Below are 12,745 nucleotides of genomic sequence, written 5' to 3' on the forward strand. Positions count from 1 at the left end.
TTAAGATGGTTTACATGAACAAGACCTGTCAACGTGATAAGTAGGATTATGTGGGTTTGTTTTTTGTTTTGTTTTTTTGTTTTGTTTTGTTTTCCCGGCTTGAAGTAGACTTATAATTGGAAGGCGATAGAATTAAATTATAAAATCTTAAAATGTTAGAGAAGGAAGTGATCTTAGAGATACTTTGATTTGCTTCCTCAAGAGTTTAGAAAGAGTAAGCCAAAGCAAAGAGCAACCAAGAATCTGGTCCAAGTTTATACCTAGGTAAATTAGTGACCCAGCCAATGCCCCATTTGGAGGCCTTAACGTCTATATCTCTTCTTTCTATGCCAAGCAATCCTTGTTGAGGAATTTTTCAGGAACTGGAAGTGACCATCCGAGTTGGGGAGGAAAAAAAGCTACGTAACCGAATACATGTTACATTTTTAATATGTAATGAATTTAGATAATTCATTATTCACATGAATGCTTCCGAAGTGTTTGGTTTTGAATCTTTTGAGACTTTGAGGTCCTCTGAAGGCATATCTTTAGTGTACCACTGATTTACGGTGGTTACAAAAGCAAATTGAAGGAACAAGAGAAAATCCAAATATAGCCAATATAGACTTAAAGTAAATTAAAGTGAACTCACCAAGCTCTATAGTTAACCTTGCATAATTAAGTATGAGAACTCTCAAATTTATGTTTTTCAGACTATGACTCTACTCAGTAGTAGATTCATGGAATTTTTTATGTGTATCCTTTTCAGAGACCCATTATTTGAAAGCTGGTCTCTTTCAATAATCTTCTCAATGGAGTTCTTTCTTCTATAATACTTCTATAATACTCTATAATTATTTTCATTTTGGTTTCCTTATCTGCTTTTCATTTTTAGTGACTAAGACTGTTATGAAGAGCAATACTATCATTCTTACTCTATACAAGAGGGAAATAACTATTTTTGGAGTAAACAGGTGCTCACTAAATGTTCAGTTATTTGTATTCCTCCAGTGAACATTTATTGATAATTACTATGTCAAGCACTCTGCTAGACCTTGGAAAATACAGAAAAGACATGGTGGTGCCTTCTTGAAGCTTATACTTATATGGGGATATGGTCACATGCACACAGATGACAGTACATAGTGGATATAATAGAAGTATCCATAAGTTAATATGCCTACATAAGTCTCCTTGTTTTTCTGTGAGACTTGCAGCTTAGGTTACCTAGCTTTGCTTAGATAATGAGCACAGAGAAAACTTTGTTCCATGGAGGGCACTTCAGGCTATACGGGGAAATGGTCAAGGGAGTGAAAGATCAATTAGCTGGTGTAAGCTCTTCATAACTCCTGGAAAACTAATTCTAAGAAATGTCTTGTTTGCTGCCATATTAGCAGTGGGATCTTTGTATGAAAAATATGGCATGTGAACTCGGAAGCAAATACTGGAGGATCAACTTTGAAGAGAGAATGAGAAAGTATTGACTATGGAATGATTTGAAGCACTCTGACCCTTTCTGGTCCTAATGCTAGCAAGGTGTAGATTTTGGGTACAGTTCTGAGACAAAAAGTCCAGAAAAAAAAAAAAAAAGCACATGAATTAAACAAGCCAATGAAAAGAAATCTAGTATTTATATGCTTTCTGTTAATTATAACTAATTTCCGTCCTGAAACCGACTTTGTAATGCCCCTGATGGGTGTGAGGGCCGCATAAATTCTTAAATAGTTCCAGTACAACTTTTTTTTTATGAGTTTCATTTTTATTTGCTAAAATATTACATGGCTTTTTGAAAAATGTACATAAGAAAGCCTTCTCTTTTCCATTTCATTTCTCTGAAACTATGATGATTTTAGAATTTCCATGTGGCAATGTTTAGGTGTGGTGATTTTATGGTGGGAGGGTGAGAAAGGAATGAATGTCTCTCTTGTAGCTGTGTACAAATAGCAAGCACACTTTTTTACTTTTTATGTTCATGTGGAGTGGCTTTTTAGGGAACTAATGTAGATTATGGAGATCTAAAGCTTCCTTTAAAATCACCTCTTAGTACTGCCACTACCCCGAAGTAATCAATATTAAGTACCCTATGCTTACACAAATATGCAAATACATAGCTATGAGTTTGTTATTGTTACTTGATTTTACAGAAAAGAGGCTATATTCTGTACATTACTCTTCATATTTTGTTACTAATTCAAGGACATCCCTCTAATGTGAACATCAACATCTAACTCATACTTTTCTAACAGCCAAATATTTTTATTAACCATAATTATAGACACTCAGATGGTTTTTTTTTTACTATGACAAATGCTGCAACAAAACACTTTATCCATTTCTCTTAGATACATGTCTTTGTAATTATAACAGGACAAAGTCACCAAAAGTAACTATATTAAAAAAGTATGCATATTTAAATTTTTAACACACATTTCCAGATTATTTCCCCCAGTTTGTAGCAACTCCTATTAAAATGAACAGAGTCTAAAGATGACTTATACTCCTTAGTTATGAATTATACTGTCTTTTAAATTTTGTGCTAATATAATGGGTAAAAATAGGTTATTATTTCCCTTAATTTGCATACAGTATTCTTAAAATTTACCTTCTTTTTCTTCTAAGGTATAAAAATTCCTCTCTTGCACTGGCAAGCACTTGTTCTCTAAATGTACAGAATTTTCTTTGATAGCAGAAGTATAATTCCATAGATAATATTTTTCCTCAGGACTATTATTGGTATATTGTCACAGATTTTCACTTCAAAGGAATATCTCTTCTCAGACTATTTTCAGCCATTTTAGATTAAATTCTATTTTATGATAACAGTAAATGAGTATATATTCTATATAGTAACAGTAAAGGAGTATATATTCTATATAATAACAGTAAAGGAGTATATATTCTATATAGATCTGAAGCAACTTGAGAAATACTTTTCACCACTGTTCCCAATTCTTTAGTTCCTTAATTAAGGTAAGAAGGGTCCTCTAAAATCCATGGGAATCCTTTCATTTCTAGGATTTTTGAACTACAAATGATTTTATTAGGGAGAAAGATTTTTCTGTGAGATTAGAGTTTCTAAAATCAACATTGCTAACAAAGCATTTTTATGACTTGCTTTATAGTCCTCATTACCCAGCACAAGGTGAATGGGTTCATGATCCAGTATTGTCATAAAAGTAGAAGCAATTTATTTGCAAAAAGTATTCTCAGGGTAATTAAACTGCATTTTCCATTTCATGTTACTGAATTACTTCATCTCCATTCATATTCAGGCTACTGCCATTCCAATTCACTATGCAAATTGGAATACTCAGAACTTCCCAGGTTTAATGAATGCTACTTAGCTTCCATTCAGAAAAGAAAACTCCCAGAAATCTTGTAGTGTGGATCCCAATTGCAAAGGGGGAACATACTGCATCACTTTCTCTTTGCATCCCAGCCCCTCATAGAAGTGTCTTTAACGAATGAATGAAGTCTTCTGGGAGGGAGTTCATGGTTTTACCTACTTATATTCTCTGAAGGATACCTCATCAGCATCATCTTGCTATCTGGTGTGCTTTTCCCAAGGACTGGAGGATTTTGCATGGATGTAGTCACAGAGAATTCCGTGCTTTGGGTTAGCTCGGCGACAATGGGAACTGTATTTCATTCTGGGTGCCACGAGTTTTAAGAAAAATAAGTGACAGAATGTAGCTCATATAGGGAACCATAGTAGAAGGTCTTGGAAACAATGATATGCGGCAAATTGTGGAATGATATAGCAAAGTTTGGCTTGGAGAAGTTGCCTAAGAATATTTACAGGGCTTCTATAAGGAAAAGGAGACAGTCTTTACCAGAAGGCACCAGAGGTGGCTTTTAGTGCAGTTTTCACAGACTTCTCTTTTGATTGCAGCTCTCCCCCAAAGATGAGCACTGCTACATGGGTGGTACAATACCCCCACAAGAACACTCGTTGGAAGTATTTTATTGACCTCAGTATGTGACTCAAGAGGCTACAGTGGTGAAGAAGACAGAGTATCTGTGTTCATGAGGGTTACAGTTTAGTTGGAAAGAATGTGGAGGTTGAGGCTATGGCAGGCTGTGAGGAAGGTTGTTGAGGGGATACGTGCACTGGGAGGATTTTACTTTATAACTTCTGCCATCTTTCCCAACCTTTCCATTCTATAATTTTGTGATTCCCGGCTTGGCCTGTTGTTTTTGTGATGAGTAGTGTGCATTTGCAAAATAGATACCAGGTAAGGAGTATGGGCTATGGCCTTGAGCAAAAATGATTCTCTTAGTGATTAACTGGCCTACTTAGGATAGTTTTGAAGTCTGTGGCCTCATTAAACCCATTATTTAACCTCTCAGGCTACAAACAGCAGTAAATTCTGTTCAAATATTTTCATGTACATTACCAGTCTTCTTACTTTTTCGGGCACAGAATCCTTTGATTTATGAAGAGAAAGGGATGTTAAACACAGAAGACAGATTTTATCAAGACTTTTTTTCCTTAGATAATCTGAAGTCATCAGGCTTCTGCAATCGATAATTTACATCAATCTTAAACTTCATATTGTTTCTCATTTTAATATCTCCACTATTTAATATCTCTACTAGTATTCCACAACTGACAAGTTGAGACATGATAATCAGGTGTCTTAAGTCAATGATATTTTAAGCTTGGTGAAATGTAATTTCCTTGAAACAATTTTAGTGGGTATCTATTTATATGAAGGATAGAATTTAAATCCCTCCACCTAGACTCCAGACACCAGTGCAAGACACTTTCAGTCTTATTTCCAAAACCATTCCCATGATATCCAAAACTCTCCAGCCACAAAAACTACATATTTGGAGTATATCTTTGCTCATGTTGTTCTCTTTTTGAAGGGGAAATCTTTTCCCTTCTTCAGTATTTTATTGTTGGAGCTCTGCCCATCAGCATCTCCCCACAGGTATAGATCTTGCTGGCTTGCTCTCTACTGGTCTCTCACCAAGAGATAATACTTCTGTCTGTAAGGTAACTTTGAGTAGCTTACTGTTCTCTATCTTCTCTGCCTGGCTTCTCAACTGGATTAAGTAGTTATTTATAAAGTGGTTTTAAAGGCCCAGATAAAAGGAAATATGTTCAGGAACTATATTTGGCTACTAACATGCAGGAAATTTATCACTTCTGATTTTAATCTGAATTAATACTTGACTAGAAGAAAGCTATTATATGGTAATATCTTTGAATTTATAATTGTACTTTTTCCCCCCAACGGACCTTTGTAACATTTAAAAGTATGCAACGTGGAAAGTTCTCAATACATGCAATGAATTAAAAAAACTAGCCTTTAAAAAATGTCCTAGGAAATGGAAAATGGATAACTAGTTAATCAATGAAATGAATATGTACTGTCCAAGGATTTCAATCATTAGCAATGTCTGATTTCTAGAATAAATTTCTTTCCAGTACACTTGTTCTATTATATTTTGTGCCCCATCTGTACTGAATCTTTTTGATTCAGAACTTTTTTGAGTTCTTCAGGACTCTCTTTCTCTAGGGTATTTGCATATGTGCTTCTCTCTTCTCCTAGTTCCTCTTCCTTCACCCTCTCTCCTCTTTTTCCCACTCCCCCTTACCTTTGCCTCCTCCTCTCCTTGCAAACTCCTTAGAATCTCCAGAACAATTTGAATAGGTCTGGTGAGAGCAGACATTTTTGCCTTGTTACTTAGGGGGAAAATGTTCCATATTCTTCCATTAAATATGACATTAGCTATAGATTTTTTTCCCAGAGATATCTTTTATTAAAGTAAGTTCATTTTTATTTCTAATACAATGAGTTTTTACAGTCATGAATCTGTATTAGATAAAGAAGATGTGGGGAGTGTGTGTGTGTATGTGTGAGTGATGGAATATTATTCAGTCATAAAAAATATGTCTTGCCATGTGACAACATGGATGGACCTAAGGGCAGTATGCTAAGCGAAATAAGTCAGAGGAAGATAAACACCATTTGATTTCACTTATATGTGGAATCTTAAAGCAAATGAAAAAGCAAACCCCCCCCCTTTCAGAAACAGACCCATAAGTATAGAAAACAAAAAGATGGTTATCAGAGGGGAGTGGGAGGTTCAGTTATATAATGAACAAGTCATGGGGATGAAAGGTATAGCATAGGGAATATCATCAATGGTATTGTAAAAGGTATTTTGAAATGACAGATGGTAGCTACGTTTGTTGTGAGCATAGAGAATATAGAGTTATCAAATCACCATGAAACTAATGAACACCCGAAACTAATGAAACATTGTGTGTCAACTATAGTACAATAAAAATAAATCATGAGTTGGTTTTGGATTTTGACAAATACATTTCTGTACATCAATTGAGATGACTCACATAGACACACAAACCACACCTGTGGTTCTTCGTCCTTTGTTGATTAATATGGCATTTATGATAATTGATTTTTTTGGTTGTTCAACCTTTAATTCTTAGGATCAAATCAATTTGGTCATATTGTATAATCGTTTAATATACTGTTTAACTCAGTTTGCTAATAATTTTTAATTTTTAAAACGAATATTTTATATTGTAAATATTTTTGCATCTATATTTATGAAAAATATTGGTCTATAGTTTTCTTTTTTATCATGTGCTATTTGCCTTAGGTATCAGAGTCTTACTAGTCCTATAAGATGAGTTAGGAAGTGTTTTCTCCTTGGTTCTGGAAGTTTATAAAGGATTGGTATTATTTCTTACTTAAATATTTATTAGAATTCACCTATAAAGCCGCCTCTAAGACTGAGATTTTCTTTTGGGAAGACTTTTTCATTAGTATTTCAACTGCATTACTTATTATAGGTCTATTCAGATTTTCTGCTTTTTTCTTGATAATTTTTTTTTGTAATTAGTAGCTTTCTAGGAATTTATCTATTTCATCTATGTTTAATTTGTTGGCATAAAATTGTTCATAATATCCTATTACAATGCTTTTAATTTAGGTAGGAATGCTAGTAATGTCCTCTTTTCATTCCTTACTTTTGGTAATTTGAATCTTCTTCCTTATTTTCCAGATTAATGTAGGGAAGGGTTTGTCAATTTAGTTGATATTTTCAAAGGACCAACTTTAGGATTCATTGATATTTCTCTATTGGTTTTCATTTTCTAGTTTAATGTAATTTAGTCTTTATTATTTGTTTCTATTTTAATCTTTATTATTTTCTTCTGGCTTTGAGTTTAATTTGCCTTTTCTGGTTATTATGGTAGAAGTTTAATTTGAGATTGTTTTTTCTAATTAGGTATTGATGTTTAAAGCTATAAAAATCCCTGTAAACACTGCTTTAGCAGCATCTCGAAAGTTTTGATACATTGTACTTTTGTTTTCATTTAGTTCAAAATATTTTAGGATTTCATTTGTGATTTTTTAAAAATTCTCCTGCATTACTTAGAAGTGTGTTAATTGACAATCTTTTCAGTTTCACTTTATTTCTGTTTTTGATATCTCATTATTATAGGCATAGAATATATATTGTATAAATTCGGTCTTGACAATTATTGAGACTTGTTTTATGGCTCATCAGATAGTTTATACTAAGTAATGTTACATATGTATTTGAAAAAACTGTATTTCACAGCTGTTGGATGGTCTGCTTTAGCATTGTAAGTTTGGTCAAGTTAGGAGATATTGTTGTTCATATCTTCTATATATTTGTTGAATTTCTATGTAGTTGTTTTTTCAGTTTTTGAGAGTGGATTATTGACCTATTCAACCATTTGTGTTCAGTTATCTCTTTTTTCCTTTTAACGTTGTCAGTTTTTGCTTCAAGTATATGGACAATAGGTTTTTATTTGTATTATTTTATGGTTGTTATATATTCCTGATATATTGATGATTTTATCATTATAAAACTTCCTTCTCTATATCTTGTAATATTTCTTATTTTAAAGTCAATTTGATGTTAATATGTCACTCTATGGTTACTTTTGGACATTATATGTGTTTTCTATCCTTTTACTTTGAACCTACCTGTAGTTTTGAATCTAAGGTATTGTTCTTTTGGACAGCATATTGTTGGATTTTGCTTTTTTTTTTTTTTTTTAATCCAGTCCGATAATTTTCCCCCAATGTATGGAGAGTTAAAAATATCAACTTCCTTTTACTGTTATTCCATTATTCATTAAAGATACCATAGTCCTTATGTAGGATAGAGGAAATGTATGTAGGATAATAGGAAAAAACAGACTTTACAGTAGGAAGACTATCTTAAATAATCCTGATTTTGCAACTGGTTAATTTTGTGACCTTGGTTAAGAGTGGTCCTAAAATATGTAAAAATGGTGATATCTATCTCATGATATTGTGAGATTAAAAAAGGAACCATAGTTAAAGACCCTGGTAGGGTGCTGGCCGGATCAAGTAGTTAGTAATTAATGCAGTTATAATAAGGATCTGTTAAGGTTAACATATTAAAGTGCTCAATTAGATTCAAGATTCTTATCTCAAGATGCATTAATCCTGATCCATTATAACTGACTAGGGAAACCATTCCCATGTCCTTTATGATAGCAAAATTCCATGGCAATTTATTGGCGCATGATTATTAGATGGTTATTGTTAATTTCTACTCATGGGTCACAATTCATTAACTAGAAGTGCTGTTTTGATCTTTTGGCTTCTGCATTGCAGACAATGCCAGCATCAAGTAAACCATGAAGGTGAGGGCAACTGATCATGATAAGAGCTCTTTATGTTTTTAAGGTACTTTGTGATTATTAAAGCTAAGTGCAGTCTCAGTGACTCTGAGGATATCCCCTTCCAATTAGCCATAACACAAAAATCAAGAAATCCCCTGGGGAAAAAATGCTTCCATGGAAGATGAAAAAAGAGTCCCCACATATTATTATTAAGGTCCCCACAAAAATGAGAGTAAAAGAAGATTATCAGTAATAAAACAAAGCAGACAAAAAGAATCCACCTTACCCAAGACCAATTTTATTTAGCACCTTTGCTAGTATATCTACTGGAAACAGATTATTAAAAATGTTCTCTAGCAGCAGGGAAAATTTGAAAATTGACTTCTATTTGTTTCTTGGAATAATAGAGCTTTGGTAAAGTAAGGACTAAATCAGACCGAGAAATTTTACATTATAGTCTTAATTTCCTCAAGGAAAATGCTGTTAAAAATTCCTCCCCCCTCAAAAAAAAAAATCATGTATGTGCCCAGGAGAACAGTGATGATCAGTAAACAAATATCTTGATAGATGGAAAGCAATTAGAATGTGCTTAGAGATACTGTACCCGGCACTATGGTGTTTGGTGCCATGAAAATGCAAATTAACTAAATCACCAATAATCATAATGTTAATGACGATGAACATTGCTTAAAAATTATTTGAAGATGAGTAGACAGAGCTTTCTCTATAAATAGGCACTAAGTATGTGTAGATATGCAAGCATATGTGAAGAGCCATTTTTCTCCTTATGAAATAAATCTGTGCTAATGAAGTTGAATTTAAAATGATTTTCCATGAAGCAAATTATATTTTCTAATTTATCCCATTGGAAATGTTTTTCCATAGAAGATAATGAAACTGAAAAGCAAATACTGACCTGAAGTTTGTTAATAAAAGATTTTTTTCAACAATCATTATGTGCCCTCCACTGTGTAGAAGCTGGAGATACAATGCTAAATCAGAAGATCTCTATTTTCAAGGGTTTTATTCTTTAGTTAGAGACACAGACAAGTAAACAAGAAATTTCAATACAATGTAATGTGTGTTATGAAAAGATAATGTTAAGTACTATGGGAGAGTGTAGAGGGTCCCCAGTTCAAGCAGCTGGGGCAGAGAAAGGTTCCTAGAGGAGGTGGTTATAAGCACAAGAAAGAAATTTCTAGATAAAGGTAGAATTGAATGCAGATACAGGAGTCCTAGTGATGTTGGTGAATGTAAGGGGATGATGGTGTTGGTGATGGTAGAGGGTGTTTTAGGTAGAAGGAACAATATGTCTGAAGGCATAGAGGTAAGAGGGAGCATAGAGTGCTTATGGCCCTGCACTTTAAAAATATTGTTAGAGGGTTAATATGGGGGAATGGAGAGATGTCAATGGTAAAAGATGAAGCCAGAAAGGTAAGCAGGAGCCAGAATATGAATAAATCTATAGTCTATAAAAGGAAAATTGCTATTTTGTGGTGTGCTGGTAAACTGCTCTGTGAATAAAATGTTCTGTTTTATATTGTTTGTCCATTTCTGTAGTGTAAGTGCTCCCGCTCTAGCCAATTTCATGCTACCGTTGGTTTAACCATTGCCTTTGCAAAATTCCTTAATATTTAAATATGGCTCTTGATAGCCCAGTAGAGCCAACTCCATCCGACACACAGCTAGAGACTAGATATTACTTGGTGATCTCAGGCTAGGATGAAGCCTTTAGGAGAGGGGGGTGGATGCATTGGTAATTGTAATCCACTAGTAGTTTCAATAAACTTTCCTTTTGTATGTTGTGACTGAACTCCATCTTCCCAACCCCAACGTGTACCTTTATGTTCACAGAATCAGCAGCTCATTTTAATCTGTGACATTTTCGAGTTCTGTGGGGCACCAAACTAAGAATCCTAGAATTTGAAGGGATCTTTAAAATTGTTGGGCATAGTTCTTTCAGATTTCAGGAAACTAAATCTCCGGTTACAAATAATAGTCGCAGGGCCAGGGGTATAACCTGCGTATCTTTCTCAGTCCTTCTCAGCTCAGCCATTAACTGTCTTCAGCATCCTCTGATCCCCACATTTTCTCTACACTCTCAGTCGCTCGATTTTAGTTCTTTAGTCCTTTTCTAAATATTTATGATTCAACTGAACTACAATATCCTCCTTTACTGGTGTCAGAGTTCTCTTACATCATCATTTTAGGTTTTCAAGTTGAGCTCTTTCCTAACTTTGAATTTAAAAAAAAAAAACTGGATTCTTTCAATAAATATACATATTCAGTTCAATTAGTAATTCTTAAAACAATGTTAAATGTCTGGCTTTAACTGTCGAACACAATTTGGAAAGTGGAGAAAAGTTCACTATGTGTACACATAATTTTACTTTTGCCATCGTTCTATTTTCTTTCCTGTTTTTCCAAATTTCCCACATCATCTTTTTGTTTCAAAACTTTCATTTAACTATTCTCTTAGAGTAGGTCTGTGGGTGACAAATTCTTAGTTTTCCTTCATCTGGGAGTGTCTTTTTTTCCTTCATTAAAAAAAACAAAAAACAAAAAACTTTCACTGGACATAGAATTTGGGACTGATCTTTTCTTTCAGTGCCTGAAATAAGTTTTTCTACTACTTCTGGCTTCCATGGTTTCTGATGAGAAATAACCTCTCATTCCAATAGTTTTTCCATTATAGGGGAGGGGTTGTCTCTGACTGTTTTCAATTTTTTTCTAGCTCCATTGTTGTCAGAAATTGGAGTGTACTATGTCTTAGCATGGATTACTTTGGGTTTATCTTGTTGCCTATTTAGCTTCTTGAATATGTTTTTATATCTTTTAGATTTTATATCTTTTACCAGGCCTGCCCTCGTTCTTTCTTTCTAGGACTCCGATGGCATAAATATTATATTTTGTTATAGTCTCACAGGATCTCAAAGCTCTGTTTGACTTTTTTTCAGTCTATTTTCTATCCATTATTCAATTTAGGTAATTTTTATACTATCTGCAAGTTCATGAATTCTTTCCTCTGGCCTCCCATTCTGCTATTGTGCCTATCATTGAGTCATTGAGTTTAAAAACAATTTTTAATGATTAATTTTAAAAATTCCTTTAATTCTATTTTATACTTCCTATATCTTTACCAAGAATTTCTATTTTTCCACCTAGACAGTATATTATTGCTAATTTAAACATTTTTATGTGGCTGCTTATTTTTTATTTTTTAAAAGATTCATTTGAGAGAGAGAGAGAGAGCTCCTGTGCAGGTGCACAGGCAGGGGGGAGCAGCAGAGGGAGAGGGAGAAGCAGACTTTCTGCTGAGCAGGGAGCCCGATGTGGGGTTCGATCCCAGGACCCTGAGATCCTGACCTGAGCCAAAGGCAGACACTTAACTGACTGAGTATGTGGCTGCTTTAAAATCCTTGTCTGAGAATTCTATCATCTGGGTCACCTCTTTGTTGGTGTCTGTTGGCTCTTTTCTCATTCATTGTGATCTTTTCTTGGTATGACGAGGGATTTTCAGCTGTATCCTGGACATCTTGGGTATTTTATAATGGGACTATAAATCTTATTTAAATCTGACGATGTCAGAGGCCTCTTCTGACACTGTGCCTGTGGGTATAATCTTGTTATTAGCAGGTAGGGGTGGAAGTTCATGTTCTCCACTCAGCCTCCATTGACAGCCTAGCGTACAGGTAGAGTTCCTCGTTATTGCTGGATGTGAGTGGGAATTCAAGCTCCCTTTCAAACCTGCCCTGACATCACTGGCTGCAAGGGGAGGAGAGGCTGGTATTACTGCCCATGTGGCCTGCACTGACATAGGAAGGATGCTTCTTACTGCCATACAGGGATGAAAGCTCTACATCTCCACTCCCCCCTCTGGAGCATCACTCCAGTCAGGAGGTACCTCGTTATAGGCTGGAGAGGATGGAAGTCCATATTTCTCACCTAGCCTTTCCTGGCAGGGATGAAGGTGTGGCCATAGGTTTCTGTTTGTGATGTTTGGTTGCATGCAGTGTGGCGATTATTGTCTCAAAGTTTACTGTTTTTCTAGGCAACCCCTTTTTCGTCTTTTGGCTAGAGAAAGTTGCCCTGTTTGTGTTT

The sequence above is a fragment of the Canis lupus genome, chromosome 29, assembly GCF_003254725.2.
Source record: "Canis lupus dingo isolate Sandy chromosome 29, ASM325472v2, whole genome shotgun sequence".
In the NCBI taxonomy this organism is placed as follows: Eukaryota; Metazoa; Chordata; class Mammalia; order Carnivora; family Canidae; genus Canis; species Canis lupus.